At 33.1% G+C, this 17,193-nt stretch overlaps 1 protein-coding gene and 1 long non-coding RNA gene across 4 annotated transcripts in view; one reads left to right on the forward strand and one right to left on the reverse strand.

Annotated features, from left to right (window-relative positions):
* The window catches only part of LOC131382525 (uncharacterized), a 35,471-nt gene extending 28,451 nt beyond the window's left edge, over positions 1 to 7,020 (forward strand). The window contains exon 3 of the long non-coding RNA XR_009212070.1: positions 6,172 to 7,020. This is a non-coding gene — a long non-coding RNA (uncharacterized LOC131382525). The remainder of the gene's footprint in view (positions 1 to 6,171) is intronic.
* A 9,608-nt stretch (positions 7,021 to 16,628) lies between these two features.
* Positions 16,629 to 17,193, reverse strand: part of LOC116463489 (glutamate receptor 2) — a 133,811-nt gene continuing 133,246 nt past the window's right edge. For all 3 annotated transcript variants that reach the window (XM_032146617.2, XM_032146615.2, XM_058434670.1), the window contains exon 16: positions 16,629 to 17,193. This exon is cut by the window's right edge and continues 219 nt beyond it. The gene's annotated coding sequence lies outside the window, so the exon portion shown is untranslated.

Raw genomic sequence — 17,193 nt, forward strand, 5'->3', positions numbered from 1 at the left:
GATTTGACAAGATTATAAAGCAAAAGCCCAAAAGCACAAGCTGAGCTTCAGAGCATCTGGTAGCCACAAACTAGAACTGGAAGGAATATCTAACACCAACTTAATAACAATCCATGAAAAGCACCAATTTATTCTACTCAACCCTGACTCCACTTGAGAATTTCAGCTCATGGGGGACTCACAGCATTCCCTCAGCGTTATTAAAGCCCAATTAAAATATTTGAAGTTAGAATTGTTTCCTCAAAAGAAAAGATCCTAGGTCACTGTATTGTGTACTGTGTTTTGGAATAAAAAACCTGATGTTTTGAGTTGGATGATTTTTTTTTTTTTTTGAAACGGAGTCTAGCTCTGTCACTTGGGCTGGAGTGCAATGGTGTGATCTCGGCTCACTGCAAACTCCACCTCCCGGGTTCACACAATTCTTGTGCCTAAGCCTCCCAAGGAGCTGGGATTACAGGCACATGCCACCATGCCCAACTAATTTTTGTATTTTTAGTAGAGACGTGGTTTCACCATGCTGGCCAGGCTGGTCTGGAACTCCTGACCTCAGGTGATCCACCCACCTCAGCCTCTCGAAGTGTTGGGATTACAGGCGTGAGCCACTGTGCCTGGCCAGGATAATTTTCTTAATAGCAGATACACTTTTGAAACTATTTTTTTCTACAGGTAGCATGAGTTAAGAAAAAGATTACATGAATGCTTGACCAAAAATATCAATAACTCTTTCCATTGCTAAGGCTTTTAAACTTACAAGAGTAAAGTCTAATATTGGCCATTACATCAATTCTAAACTATTAATAGTGCTTAGTGCTCTTCTATGAGACTTCATTGGAGTCTGGTCTTTCCAGCGCCAAAAATAAAAACAGGAAGAGTGGTAAACAGATGCCATTGCTTGTTGTGCATCTTGACTTGGGAAATCAGTGATTATGTCAGGTTCATAGAGCCTGACCTCCGGCACACCTTTCTTTGTCTTCCCATCATAAGCAAAGGGGAAGGCTGACAATGATGTAACTTCTGAAACAAGTCAAAGAAAGAAACCGCAACTGCAGAAAGGCTGCAAAACCTATTCCAGGAATATCTGATTAAATTACTAAAAATAAATAAGAGTAAAAAGAGCTATGTTTAAAAACTAATTAATAATTAAAAAAAAATCTTTTCTGACTGATGCCTTCCTGCCCACTGAATTTCCAAGTGTTTCAACATCTGCTTCATAAAGAGATTCGATTAATTCAAGTTTAGCTTGGCAGGAAAAAGAGAGTCTCTATTCTTTGGACAATAATTCTCCTAAAACAGTAATAATCATTGGTTAGTAAAACCATAGTCTTCATCATCTATGTCCTGAATTATACAATGTTAACTCAAAGAAAAGGAATGTAGGATACATCATATCCTCTAAAATGTGTGATAGCAGAGAATTTCTTTGGCATAAGTAAAGCTCTATGCTGTTTTAAACAGCTTTGTAAAGATGTCCTCAGATGCATACTTTAAAAGGAGTTTTCGGGCTGCAGCTAATTTTCCTTTTCATTATCTCTATAAATTTAAGAAAAATGTAGCACAAAGGAACATTATAATGATGTGTGTTTTTTTGTGGTAAATGTTGGGCAGAAAAATCTGTAAATTAACGAAGGAAGCTCTTAGCTATTATTGTAAAACTGTAATTTGGTTTCATGAAATATAAATCATAGACTAAAAAAGAAGCAAGGACATTAAATATGTCAAGAAATACCAATCAAAGATGTAGACAATGACTTAGGTAAATTTATATTCAGAGAAATATTATTAATAATATCATAAATGTAGAGCCTACATGCTTAGTAATAAGAAAATAGTTATGTAAATGTAGCATTCGTAAGTCCTTAAAATAAATTTTCACAGACTAATGATACAGTATTCAAAAATGCTCACATTATAAACTGACATGGTACAACACAAGGCAACATAGGTTGATCAATTATTACCTTAGGCCAAGCACTGTGTTATGTACCCTAATGTATTATATCATGTAATCTCTATTTAAGAAATAGATACTCCATTTTCCTGATGTGGAAATAGGGGAAAGAGTAAACAAATTCCCAGCTAACACATAATAGGTTGTAGAGCACCTATTTGATTTGAACCTGATGTGTCTCCTTCCATATCTCATGCTCTTAACCATGGTTCAACTGTGTTTGCAACAAATTGTTGCAAATACTCAGCTTAATTATCTTTAGAGTGATCGTTTTCCTTTTTGTTGTTGTTGTTTATTGCTCTCATGGCAGTATGAAGTGAACAAAGCACTCAGAACCAGTGTCGTTCCATACAGAATCTTAGATAAGATACTCATTCTAATTCTGATGGGCTCAGAAATGTGCTGTTCTGGTATCTTAAGGACATCAGATATTACGGCTTTGCAAAACTCCTGTTTCAGTGACCATGACACTGTGTAAGCAATGGCTTCCTGACTTTTTAAATTTTGAGTTCCTACACTATATCTTTGCACATTTGGTCCTTGTTTTAGGTACTCAATGAGTAATGAAAGCATGATATTCAATGTGCTTTATTTCTACATGATGTCTAGATGGGCATCTAAGGGGATATTAACGTTGCCTCTTTTTCTGTGTGACCAGCTTCAGCATATGCGGTTTAGCTTAGAAGTTATCCGCTATAAGGAATTCCATAACCTCCATTTTCTCTAATACTCTATTAAAAATTAAACTGACTACACCAAACTCTCTTGATTTTGTTCCAACTTCACTGGCTGCTCCTTCTCTGTCTTCTTCACTGATTTCTCCTCATTTCCCCACTTCTAGATACTACAGTGTCCAGGAACCAACACTTAGAACTTTTGGTGGTGTTTTATCCAATCTTGGGGTTATAAATGCAATCTCTGTGCTGAGGACTCTCAAATTTTATGTCTTAAGATGAGTGTATCCAAGTGCCCGCTTGACTGTCTCACTTGCCAGTCTAAATAACTATTTCAAATTTCTTTCAAAACAAAATAAACCTAGATTTTCTATCCCATCCAATAAATAAAATCAAACAAACAAACAAACAAAACAAGCCTTTTCCTGCCCCCCCATTTCTAATCTCAGTAAATAGCACCCCGGTTTGCCTACTGTCTGTCAGTCTATACTCTCACATGCAATCTATCATTGCATCCTTTAGGATTTCTGCTAAAAGTTTAGGTCACCCACTTCTCACACCACTCCAGGTGTCATCTCTCACCTGGACTTTGAGTATAGCTTCTACCTTCTTCTTTTCTTCATATTCCTCTGTGGTCTAGTTCCTTGATGAAGCAACGTGTTTTATACTGCCAGATTTGCTGGTTTCAATGACAGCTCAAACATCACCAGCTCTGTGACCACAGAGTCATATAATTTTTGCATCTAAGTTTCTTCATTTGTTAAATAAGAGGAATATAATATACCTTAGAGTTGGCAGAGCTGATCTAAGGATGATACACATTATTCAAGATAAAATTGCTTTGCACAGTGTTTGCACACAGTAACATTCAGTGAAGGTTAGTTATTTTTTCAACCACAGCCAATTTAAATGCATAAATTAGGTCATGTCATTTTCTTATTCCAAACTCTTTATTGGCATTATCACATTTGAATAAAATGTAAAGTCCTTAACATGACCCAAAACTCTAAAAGATCTAGACCTTTGGTACTCCTGACTGTATTTCTAACTACTATCTTCCAGCTTACTGTGTTCAAGCCACTGGTTCTTCTAAATTGTCTAAGCTATTTCAGCTCCAATGATTTATGTAAATTTCTATTCAGAGAAATCTTACTACTATATACTTCCACGTGCCTCTCATTCCTACTGTCTTCACTCAGATATTCAAAAAACTTTCTCCTTTCATATACGTTTCTGTTCAAATTTTACCCATACTTCAGGGTGATATGTTTTCCCTGACCCCCTGTCAAAAATAATACCTTATCCATTTATACGTCTTGTCTTTGCTTTTTTCACTTCATAGTACTCAGAATATCCTGATACGTATTTTTTTGCCCATTTGTTTATTGCCAGTCCCCTTGAGAAGAGAGTAATCTGAATGAAAATAAAGACTTATTTCATTAAGACTTGTTTACCTCTCTAACCCTATTATCTGAACAATGCTTGGTGTTAATAACAGGTATTCAATAAATATTTGGTGAATGAAGGATTACATTACATATAATAATCTTTTTACATGTCTGTCTCCATCAATAGACTTCAGCCTTTTTCCATTGTTTGATGCATAATGGATACAATAAATATTTATGAGTGAGAAATTATTAATGAATGAATGAATGAACATCATGTAATTCGAAAACCATCCCCAGGCGGATGAACTAGGGAAGGTGTGATGCACAGGCAACTCTTTAAACCTGGAAAAACAAATATTTAATTTACAGACAACCTAAACTACTTATTTTATTTTATGGTTATCATTTCTGATCAATATGTGGCTCCTTTTCGTTGATTAAGTACACGTTAGACACTAGAAAGAAATGGATAATTAATTGCACAATAGTAGTAACTGTCAGTACCTTTGAAACCTAAAACTAGATCCGATTATTTGAAAGCCAATTAACTAATAAGTTGAGCAACTACTGACACAAACGCATAGCCTTGATTCAACATGTGAGATTCTCCTTGACTTTCAGCACAGGTATGTCTTTTTCATGGGTTACTATGGCTTAAATCCTACATTCCAATGGCAAAGATCACATTTGAGAGAACAGATGGAGAACATTAGATTGAGGGGAAAGGAACATCGCAGTACTTAGTGAAAAGCTTAGGAAACAAAGACTAGAAGATCAAAGAAAATGCTCCAAATAGATGGTCAAACCCTCTTCATGTGCTTATGCTTTTCAATATTTCCTATAATAAACATTTTTGGAGAAGATTCAACAGGAGTTTATATTATTATTATATGTAATCCCATCTAATAAATAATAAATCTAACAATATAATTAATCATATATAATAATTATATATAATAAAATTATTAATTATATTCAAATATACTTCATTTAAAATTCTCTGATAAAATCAGATGGAAAGAAATAGTAGAAATCACAAAAATGTGATATGTGATTGAGATTTTTTTATTATCAAAAGTGAAGGTGTGGCCGGGCGCGGTGGCTCACGCTTGTAATCCCAGCACTTTGGGAGGCCGAGGCGGGCGGATCACGAGGTCAGGAGATCGAGATCACAGTGAAACCCCGTCTCTACTAAAAATACAAAAAAATTAGCTGGGCGTGGTGGCGGGCGCCTGTAGTCCCAGCTACTCGGAGAGGCTGAGGCAGGAGAATGGTGTGAACCTGGGAGGCGGAGCTTGCAGTGAGCCGAGATTGCGCCACTGCACTCCAGCCTGGGTGACAGAGCCAGATTCCGTCTCAAAAAAAAAAAATACCACGCAAGTGAAGATTCATTTGATCTTTTTAAAAACGAAGAGGAAAAATTCATCGAGGAGAGGTATTTTGATCTATTGTGGTGTACAAAAGTCTATTCCAGGGTAAACAAAACATGGCATTTGAAAAGCGCAGGCACAGGTCATTTTCTGAGCTGCATAGTAAAGTGGGGCATGGTTCGAACCACACTGCTATGTACTCACTGGAGAGTAGAACAGCATATGATACAATAGAAAGATCAGGGGCTGGAGGCCAAAGAGCTGGCTCCACGTCTGGTTCTGACCCTTTGTAGATCCCTGAATGAATCTGGGCATGTTCCCTATCCACTCTTCATTAGTCACATTTGTAATGACGACTCCTATCTAATATGATTGCTGTAAGGAGCAAGTGAATGTCACCTTTGTTGAAACAAAAACCAAGCACGTTTGTTCCTGAATGAAATATTTCAGAAGCTACAAAGAGGTGCAGAGTAGAAGCTAATGGAGCAAGAAAGAGATCACTTCAGTGTATCTCCCCTGGTGTTCTATATTCCAGACTTATGTGATATTTTCCAGTTCCTCAGATTTGCCATTGTCTCCTATGCCTGAAATGTTCCTCCTCCAACATGTTTTCTCCTTTTCCATAATTCCAATTTGTCCTTTATGTCTCAGCTTAAACATCACTTTCCTCACGGAGGCCTTCCTGAGACCACTCAGACTAAGTTGGGCCTGCCTTTTCCCATGGCACATTCTTCTCCTTTATAACTCTTTTTCTGCGTATGATTACTTGTGCAAAATCTTTTTTACAGGTTACAGGGCAGTTCTAAAGAGAGATGGACTCTGTGTGTTTTATCAACATGACATCATCCTAGTACAATACAATGGGTGAGTGCTCAATAAATATTTGTTGGATAAATTAAAGTAATTTAATTCCACATCTCATAAGAAGTAATGTAACAAGCTAGCAAGAGGGTTTGAAACATGTAAGGAATAAGTGAAAGTAAAATAATTTAATAAACACCTTGAATAATTTACTTTTTTCAACTTGAAATAGACAAAATGTAACTGACAGTAGTACCATGTACCCTAGCATGGTATAAAGCCTGCTACATAATACATGTTCAATAAGTATTTATTCAGTAAATAAATACATCATTAAATGAGGGCACAGAACATTAGCATGAGCCCTCTAGGACTCTAACATAATACAATCTAGATGTGATTTTTAACACAAGGAGCGATGATGAATTGCTAAAATAAAATGAACTACAATTTAAGAAACAAAACATTAAGGATTGTTTGTGAATTTCTTTTTCTCTTGGACTTACAAATATTCCAAAATACCATGATTAGTGTCTGTATATGCTCATAAGTGTGAATTATGAATGAGGAAAGATTAGCTATGAAAGAGTTTCTCCTGCATTTATGCAAATAATTAAAATGGAATTTATGTTTTTTTCTACAAGTAAGAAAGTTCATATTTACAATGGTAGTCTACGGACCAAATGTAACCAAAAGGGACTTATCAGAAGGAGGAACAATTTTTACTGGGAAGATAATGAATTCAGTTTTAAAGCCTGTTCAGGTTGAGTCCCTGTGGAGATTTCTAGACGCAGTTGAGACTAAGGACAAACTATGTAATCTCTTTTTACCTCCATTTATTTAAGGTACAATAGAGATAATGATAATATGGATTGCATTTCATTTCTGTGTTAAACGCATTAATATATGTAAAATCCAAAATAGTGGCTGGCATCTAACAGATTTTCAATTACTATTAGTCATTATTATTAATAATATTCATTATATTAATAATAAATTACTGAACAGTTGAATATACAAGTCTGGAACTGAGGAAAATGGCCAGGGCTGTGCACATACATTTGAGAAAACTCAGCATAAAGATGATAATTAAATCCATAGGAAAGAATGGTTTTCCTATGCGATAGAGAGTGCAATTTGAAAAGAGTTGAGTTAGAATGAAAAATATCTCGGCTGGGCGCGGTGGCTCACGCTTGTAATCCCAGCACTTTGGGAGGCCGAGGCGGGCGGATCACGAGGTCAGGAGATCGAGACCACGGTGAAACCCCGTCTCTACTAAAAATACAAAAAATTAGCCGGGCGTGGTGGCGGGCGCCTGTAGTCCCAGCTACTCGGAGAGGCTGAGGCAGGAGAATGGTGTGAACCCGGGAGGCGGAGCTTGCAGTGAGCCGAGATTGCGCCACTGCACTCCAGCCTGGGCGACAGAACGCGACTCCGAAAAAAAAAAAAAAAAAAAAAAAAGGAAAATATCTCCCAGGAATATCTATGTTCACATTATAAGTAGTGAGAGTTGACTCGGTGGGGGCGGCTAAGGAGAAATTGCAACAATATGGCCATTTTGAAAGGAAGTCATTAGAAATATTCCTAAAGAAAAGTAACTTCATTTAGTTAGACGATATTTTCCAGGAATCTGGCCATAAAATACAACTTAAAAAAAAAAAAAAGCAGCCCTACATAAAAATAATGTGCTATAAAAAATTACTGTGAAGGAGACAATTTATGTTTAATTGCACCTTATTTTCTTAGCAATTCTACTCCAGCACCAAACTCAGCAAAGCAAAAGCTCTGCAGTTAACGTGATACACTCTCTACATGGCAGGTTAGCAGTTCTCCGTTATTACTGGAGCACATTTGTCAGAGATCTCACTCTAGCCCAAATGCCTTATTAGAGCAGTCTTCCAACTACACCTACTACTATCCCATGGGGACTTCACTAAATAGCCTTTTCTCCACTTCATTATACATTCGGTGATGTTTTCCAGTGATGTATGAGTGCTTGTTACAAATCTATACCCTGGGCGCCTGTCTGCTGTTTGGTGTGTCAAAACTTTTTTTTTATTTTTAGAACTTTTTTTATCTGATAGCATTTATATAGTGACCCATCTCTTTTCATGTGACGGTTACAAGGGCTAACTCTGCTACCCTCAAACCCAGGTACAAAACCTTGTTCTTCATTTTACTATCCATGTGATTTTGAGCAAATTATCTAACCTCTCTATGCCTCCAATTCCTTATTTGTAAAATGAAGATTATAACAATAGCGTGTTCTTCATAATGTGATGCCTGACATAATATGTGCTTTGTAATTATATGTTATTATTATCATTCCCAAAACCTGTCAGGTACTTGATGATAAATAAGACATATTTATTCTCTGCTTCAGGAGGCTTGCGCTATAATAAAGGAATTTGATGTTTAAGCAAACCACTAGAGTACAGCATCATTGCTCCTTTAGAGGGATTTCCACCAGGTACTGCATTTGAACAATGAAAAATATTTAATTAGCTTTGCTTAGGGTACAGTGAGGGTGGGGGATACAGGTAAGGAGTCACAAGAAAAGAAAACATTAACATGCTGCTTGAGAGATTACTAGACTTTTGCTCAATCATATATAGGAAAGATTTTTATAGGGTTTAATGATAAGGAAGAGGAAATTAAAAGATCAAACAACCATTGTCATGTCAATGCTTATAAGTGAAAGCTGGCCAGATTGATAAGACAAAATTATAGGAAAAATAAGTGTGTAACAGAGGAAGTAAAAATAGTAAATGCTAACATTAAATAAGTGTTATGCTTCTGAAAATATTTTCTGGTTTTGCCATTGTATTGGGAAGATGATATGACAATAGGAATAATGTGGTGATGTGTGAATAATGACTAAAAACCTAAGAATCAAACAGAAAGTGCTTTGAAATTTACATACTGCTATATGATAGTATTAAATTTTAATGTGAAGTTTTGTGTAAACTCTAAGCCCAGATATTACCATTTTATAATCAAACAGAATTAAAAGCCACTATCTTTATAAACATGTGAAATATGAAAATGCATATTTGATGTTGCATACTTTATGATTTTAACTAATTCATATTTTTATTTGCAAAACGTTTTCACATTTTCTAGAAGCAAATTAATATATAATAATGACAACTTGCATTTGTCTTATAATCTATCTTTTTAAAAAAGGTTTTAGGACAACAGTTAAGCAAAAATGGACATGTATCTTTCTTTTCTAATTGCTAATTGAGTAATTAATTATGTTTTCATCGTAAACATTTAGGATATTAATACAAATAAATGTCATTACTTACTAAAAATATATAGCAATAACATTTAAAATTGTCATGATGTTTCTACAGTCATTTTTATGATACTATATCCTACTCAGAGTAAGAAAAGTTTCTGGATACAAACTGAATTGCAAGAGTGTATCCTAATTCAAAAGGTAAGACATCATTTACAGGGGGAAAAAACCCATGTTCCTCTGAATAGAGCATTCCTACTTTCCTCACATATAGCTGTTTGTATGTTAACAAAGAGATTTTATCTGATAAAGGAAAAAAAAGTATTCAAATAGAGAATCATACCTGAGATACAATCTTCGTTTGTCATTTACTAGCTATGTCCTATTTGCCAATGGCTTAGTCTTTCCAAGCCTCGGGAAATATCTCATCAGGGAAAGTGGTGTCCTGAAGATGATCATGACACTTTGAAAATTATATCGATAACTTACTAACCTTTGATGTTAGAAACTGTATTTAGATATTTGAGGCATATACTTTTTTCTGATTTCCAGAAAACTATTTCTGAAATTGAAGTGTAATTTTATTTCCCACAAGTTGTTGTTTTTCTGATGAAATAAATGCAAAAGATTTGCACACAATTTAAACTTGATTCCAAAAGACTTTCCCATGCGGAAATGCTTGATAACTAATTATGAATGGCATATCTTGGAAATTTAATTTTGGTGAAGCAAGTCCTTTAAAATAAATTTCACATAAAAACAGCAAGGCATAATTTTGGGCTCAAGTTTAAGTTACTTTGACTCATATATCCAACCTAAGAGTGGCTGAATAATTTCTTCTAAAAACCCTTTAAAAATATCCATAAATAATGTACTCCAATTTATCTAGTGTTTTTTGCACTACAAACTCATAAGTTAACAATTTTATAAATAATTATCAGAGTAAATGCTACAGAGAATGTGGAGTTTTTAATACACACATGAACACACACACACAGAAACACGAACAACATTAAATAAAAATGAACAGACATGTTTATCTCTTTAACACAAATAGCTGACAAGATAATGTACATAAAACAGACTTGAAAACCTTTTAAGATACATACTAAATATGATTATAAAGCCAGGAATGCATTTTAAGTTAAAAAGAACCCCAAATAGACATGACAGCTGAACAGTAATCACCCACATTATCCCTCACTGTGAACTAAGGCACATATTTGCAAGAAGGATGTGCAAAGTTCGATATGTTGTCTATGATCTAGGAATCATGTAAAATTAACTGTTACATGTGATTGCAACCCATGACTTAGACTTCAGTAAAACTATTCTCTAATTGATAACCAGTCAAACGGGGTTTAATTTGTAGGGGTGGGGAAGTAGAAGGCATAGGCAAAGCAAGAATACATAGTTCATAGTACAACATATTTCCATTTTCTACATAATGGTTTCAAGAAACTTTCAAATCTTTTCATGAGGCGATTTCCTTTAAAATCTGTAAATATTTACACAAAAGTGCCTTTAGATATGAGTCAACTATACTCAATAGCTAAAATCATAAAATTCCAGTGAGCACAGTGAGCACACATTTCTTATACCACAAAATTCTTGACCATAAGAAGCTGGGGAAAAAACGTGATTTATATATATAAAACCTCTAAATTAAATATAAATAGTAAAATAAAACTAGAAAATATACATCTATTAATTTATACCTGGTTTTGATTCTGATACTTATCAAATGAATTTCCTTACCTATTAATATTAGCAACATAATGAGTGATAGTAATCAAAATATAACATATATGTTCCTAAACACAAAATATGTTTTTCTTTTTTTTACAAAATTTAATAGAACTTCGAATTTTCCCCGAGGCTATCCCATCTGAAATAAACTACCCTCATGGAATTTAGGTGTGATTTAGTGTAAATATTTAAATAAAAATAAATATTGACAAATAGTGATATTCACATTAAACATTTTCTGGAATAAATTCTGAATTGGTAGGCTCTTGGTTGAAAAATTACCAGATTTTAAAAAATAAATATATACACATATATTTACTTAAGATATATATGTATATATTTATAAGGATATATATATTCTTTAATTTTTGTTGCCATTTGTATATAAGATGCTGTTTAGCTGCTAAGCAAAAATACTTAAAATGTTTTTTGAATTAACACTCACACAAAGAAATAGATACTAGATATACATACATAAGCTACACAGGTGGCAGAGATTTAGAATTACCAAACTCTGATATTTGTTAATGGATTTAATTAGACTCTTTGAGAATAGAGATAAAAATATTGAATGAATGGCAAATAAATTTATAGACATACAATTTACACAATCTTAGTATAAGAAAAGAAAATATGAGTCCATATTTAAGACTGTTGAGGAATGCTACCAGACATCTGCTCTAAAGTTTGAATGTCTTCAGTTAAAAATTGTTGGACAGAAAATATCAAACTATTGTCACAGACTAATCCAAGTAATCATGATATTATTTCTGCATGAATGGGATCAAAGAACTACATCCTTTTATGAAAATATAGCGCTTAATCCTCAGAATAGAGGCTTCAAATTTAGCCCTTACCTTGGCCAATATTTATATAGGAAGAAATTAAATAAATATTGTCAGATGGAATAAATAATTAATAAATGAAAGTTACAGGATAGAACAGTTTTACTAATGCTTTGAGATGATGAAATAAAATCTTATCTGGATACCAAAAACATTTTCTGCACCAAGTGGCACTCCAATCATGAACCCATTTCTTCAAACCATTATTTTTAAAAGATACAATGTTGCATCCTATCTTTAATAATCATATCAAATTCCCTTTCATCATTCCAGTGAGACAGTCCTAGTGTCCAAATACTCCAGTTGAGGAGACAAAGGGAAGCAGAAGAAAAAGGGAAGGTAAAGCTAGAATCCTGGTTTTGACTACCTCCCAAGACTTAATCCACACCCCCACATTACAATTTACAGTAAAATGAAATTGGCACATTAACCTGAAAGGGAAAAAAAAGAAAGAAAAATGACCAAATTCATTCAGTGAATTCAGGCATATCCAATGAAGTAATAGTGAGTTTATGCATATCGAAAAAGCAATTTGGCTCTCAAATAGCAAAATTTACTTAATACCTAGTGGGAAAAAAGGCAGTTAAGGAATAATCTGGAAGTGCTTGAGAATGAAATTAAAATGGAGAATTGGCTTGTGCTCAGTGTCAAGTGGCTTTGAAAGAGAATTCTGATAAGCAAACAGTCAAATAGAGTTCTCATTCTTCCTGTGTCATAGAAGAGACCCTTGTTTCCTACAGAAACTCTATAAATTGTGGAACTCTGTAAATACATGGAGGAATATAACAAATTGGCAATTATGGAATCAGAATATGTGAGAAATGCTGAAATAGAGCTTAACAAGAAATTTTATTTCACAAGAGAAATCCTTAGTCATTTATTATAGTTATTAAGCAGACTCTGAAACTGTCAGTCATGTCTTTGATAAAATGAACTGCATTCCAAGTGCCCACAAAGCAAAATCTGTTACAATAAGCAAGCTAGAAATAGATGGAATAACATGAAAAAAAAGCAAAATGAATGAAACTACAAAATGAGATACCATTTAAAGTATAATAGGTATAAAAATGGCAGTAGTATTTAAGGGCAAGAAGAGAACATAAAATGGTAAAGCAAGAAGAGATGAATAGAGACAGGGTATAAAACACATACACAGATTCTTATGAACTGGATTTACTCTAGGCACTTTTCTATATTCACTGGATCTTAGAGCTTTTGTTTTAGTCCTCCTGTTTAAATATCATCATGCTTACATAAGTATGTTTGAATCTCTCTGTACTTAGAGTGCCATGTGCTGTCTATGTTTTGTTTTAAAACACATAAATAGAGAAGGTATAATTTCCTGATTAGTAGCTAATAGAATTTCTGTTCTCATGGTCTTGCCAAAACAACACATTAAGAGAATGAATCCCTTCCTACTTAAAAGGTGATACAACTTTTACAAACCTTTTAATGCATTTCCAAATTTTCATTCAGAATATCATGATGATTCACTTATACTTACCCATCTTTTATGTTGGTGATTAAAAATAAACCTATTTTAAGTATGAGAACGCTTCACACAAAATTTGCTCTATTTTTAAACAGATGTTTATATTATTCTGATATTTCCTTTAATAAGCTTGTTGAGAGTACATATAAAATTTGTGAAATGTAACCAAAATACTCTCTGAAGCCCATAGAATATTATTATTTATAATCATACATTATCAATTAAGATTGATAATAATGACAACTTTTGTGACTAAGTCAATCAAACCACTTACTTCAAAAAGAAATATATAATCAGTTTTATCCAGCAGAAAAAATGTAAATATCCAGAAATACATTCTAACCTAGAAGTAATTCTTATTTGTTTAAAATTGCTAGACCGGTACCTCTAGGAAATGATGAGATTGAGAGTAGAAGAAAGGGGAGAAATCACATTTTGCCATATTCTAATTAATTTCAACAAATGTTGTTTAAATGATATTGTTAAGGTGTTGTATTGGAAATCATCCTGTAGCTTTCTTATGTTGCTAATGCTTCCCTTCATTTTTCCTATTTGCTACCATGACCACCAAAATATTTAAATTACCTGCAGATTTGAAAATTAAGATCTCCAACTGTTATCTTAAGCAGATTCATTGGTATATTTATGTATGAAACATTAAATCTATTAAAATCTATAAAATTAAAAGATATTAATGTGTAACTTTGAAAAACTATAGTGTCTTAATAATTTTTGAATATTTGTGAATAGAATAACCTGAAAAATGATTATCTTTGTAAAAAAAAAATGCGGCAAGAATTTTAGCTTCTCATTAACACTCTCTTTCAGCACAATACTGTAAGAACACCTTTTTTGTAAACACATTATGGAATTTTTAAAGTAAGTCACCTTTCTGCTCTTTAATGTGGCTATCACAGCAGCTGAACGGATAACATACAATGGGATGGTTGGTGATGGTATTGCCTGATCTTGTAGTAGCAGGGTATATCTATAATAAAATGAGTAATATAATTCATAGCCATATTCCTAAATATACGTGAAGCACTTAATGAGTGTAGGTATGAACGACCTGAATTGTTAATTATTTTAGCTTCCAAAAAAGTTATTTTTATTATGTTACCTTTGTACCTAGCTGATAAATAAATTGAGCAAAGATGTCCTCGTTCAGTAGGAACAGTTGGGCTTGTTTGGGAATAAACTTAGATACACTTTTTGGTCTCACTGTTATTAGTTTGAAGTACTATTAAGTAAAAAAAATAAAGATCTTTGCCTTTTGTAAGAACATGTTTTATGTATGATTGAAGTTTTTACAACACTCCGGAAAAGCCATCCGATGTTAGATTTAAAAATAAAATCGAAAGCATTTTCTGACATAGTACACATGAAAAATTGGAAATTCCAATATCTTCAATAGAAGTTATAGAAAGTGCATGTCTTCTTGGAGTTTGACACCCACTTTACACAGCAGAAAATAAGGTACTATACTGTAAACAAAAAAGTACAGTAAAGGACAATTGTAAATTTACATAAGAATAGTTCATAAACATTTTGGTCTTTCCATAACAGTTTTTATATAAAATGAATAAAAAAACCTTTAGACAGCTGTCATCACTCTTGTTTGACCACTTTTCACTTATATGCACACAGACATATTTATATAGCAATATATTGATGCACCGTTACATGGATATTAAACTATGAGTACTGCTTGTAACTGAGATGTGCATTATCCAATCAACATTATCCATAGTTGAAATACTCTTACATTATGTATTCTTGTCATGTTGTATCTATAAAAACATGAAAATATAACTTTACATTATTTCAATTATTTACATTAGTTCAAGCTTGACAGAGAAAAATTGATAAGCTACAATTTTTAGAAGAGTAGGCCCAGAGGTACAATAAATAGCATTGATTGTATATAGTCATTTCTTTTTCATTTTTAAAAACTCATTGTAAGTACAATATGGAAACAATTAGTCTGCAATTTGGTCATTCTAGCACTTATTATTAAAACTTAAAATGCACCTCCAGCATTCCTGATGAGGAGAAATGCACTAAAATTATATTGTATTACCTTAGGATCTGTGATTAGGGACAGCTAAATTTAGTGAAGAATATCATGATACCACATGCCTCCATGTTCAATGCAAATGGTTACTGTTAAACCCTACATTTTTCCTTCCCTTCTATGAAATACACTAAGTAAGAATGTTTTAAAAGCACTTTGCAAAATACCAAGTGCTACACAAAGGCTTTCTTCCAGAAATAACAAGAATACAAATATTAAAAATAACTATTGGGTGTCAATAATCATTCAAAATCCTAAATTAATTAAACTTGGGGGGGCTTTAATGGAAAAAGAGGTATTTTATGAAGGGAAAGATAGATCCTTTAAATTCATTAACTAGATAAATATAGGCTCTTTAGTCAAAAGTTACAGAAATGTGACATTTTATCCACACTGGGCATATTAAAATAGCCATTCCACCTGAGGAATAAATATAAAAATAATATATTAGGGTTATTTTTAATTGATGTCAGTGGGATGAAACTATATTGCAGGTGACTCAAACATATTTTAAAATTCATAATATATAAAGTTTATGACAGCTCATAATTTTAAAGCTAAAAACATATTTAGTTTATGGAATTTAATCAATGGGCAACCAAAGAATTACTTTCAAGGCATTTTTTACTTCATTTAAAATGAATGTTTCTCTTCTGTAAGCTCAAACACTTTAAAAATGGAACTTCACATATTCTGGTATTTGTTAATATTAGCTTTTTAAATCTATTAGCATTTATCTGCATAGATCAAATGCTTTTGTGTTAACAAATATTTCTTTATATATATATATTTAGACATGTCAAAAACATATTCAGATATTACTTTGGGGGCAAGATTACATTGGAAAAATCACCTGGCCTTTCTAAAAGGGAGAAATTTTCTCTGGGCACCTAACAACTTGGTAGTGTCTTTAAACTCACTTGATTTATGACCAAACTGTAGCTAAGCAAAATTAATTGGACCACTTGCAATAAAACAATAGAAAAATGTTTATTTCAAATGTCAAGCATTGCCAAGTAATTTTATATTAACACCAAATGTTAAAGAATAGGATACATTAAAGTTTTAATAACAATATTAAATTACAAGATTGGAATCTCCTCTTTGTTTTCTTTCCTTAGCATTTACATATTTGGCTTTGAAAAATATGGAACCGATACCTAAAGCCTTTTTTTATTCACTTCCCACTCAGTTTAATTGTTTTTATCTTATTCAACCAATATGGAAGCAAATTTATTTAAAAGCCAGTTTGTTTGTGAAAATACCTAAAAATATTTTTTTAATTTTAAATGTTTTTTTTTCCTTTTTTTATAAAACATGTCACATCTTGATGCAGTTGATGTCAAGTGTGCTTAAGTCATTATGAATCAAGAGACTAACAACAGTGGCTGCAGAAACAGGTTTGTTGTCTGTACAAAGACTTCAGGTAAATAATAGTACTTCCATGTTAGCTGTGCATGTCCACCACGCTTTGTCTGTAACTCGAGTAGAAAAGGATGTTGTTTTAATTAATCATTCCTTACAATTCAAGATGAACTCCACATATTTAAGAATTCTTGGCTGAAAGAAAAGTCTTCAAGATACTGGATGCCTCTCACCACTTTG

The sequence above is a fragment of the Hylobates moloch genome, unplaced genomic scaffold (genome assembly GCF_009828535.3).
Source record: "Hylobates moloch isolate HMO894 unplaced genomic scaffold, HMol_V3 SCAFFOLD_38, whole genome shotgun sequence".
NCBI lineage: Eukaryota > Metazoa > Chordata > Mammalia > Primates > Hylobatidae > Hylobates > Hylobates moloch.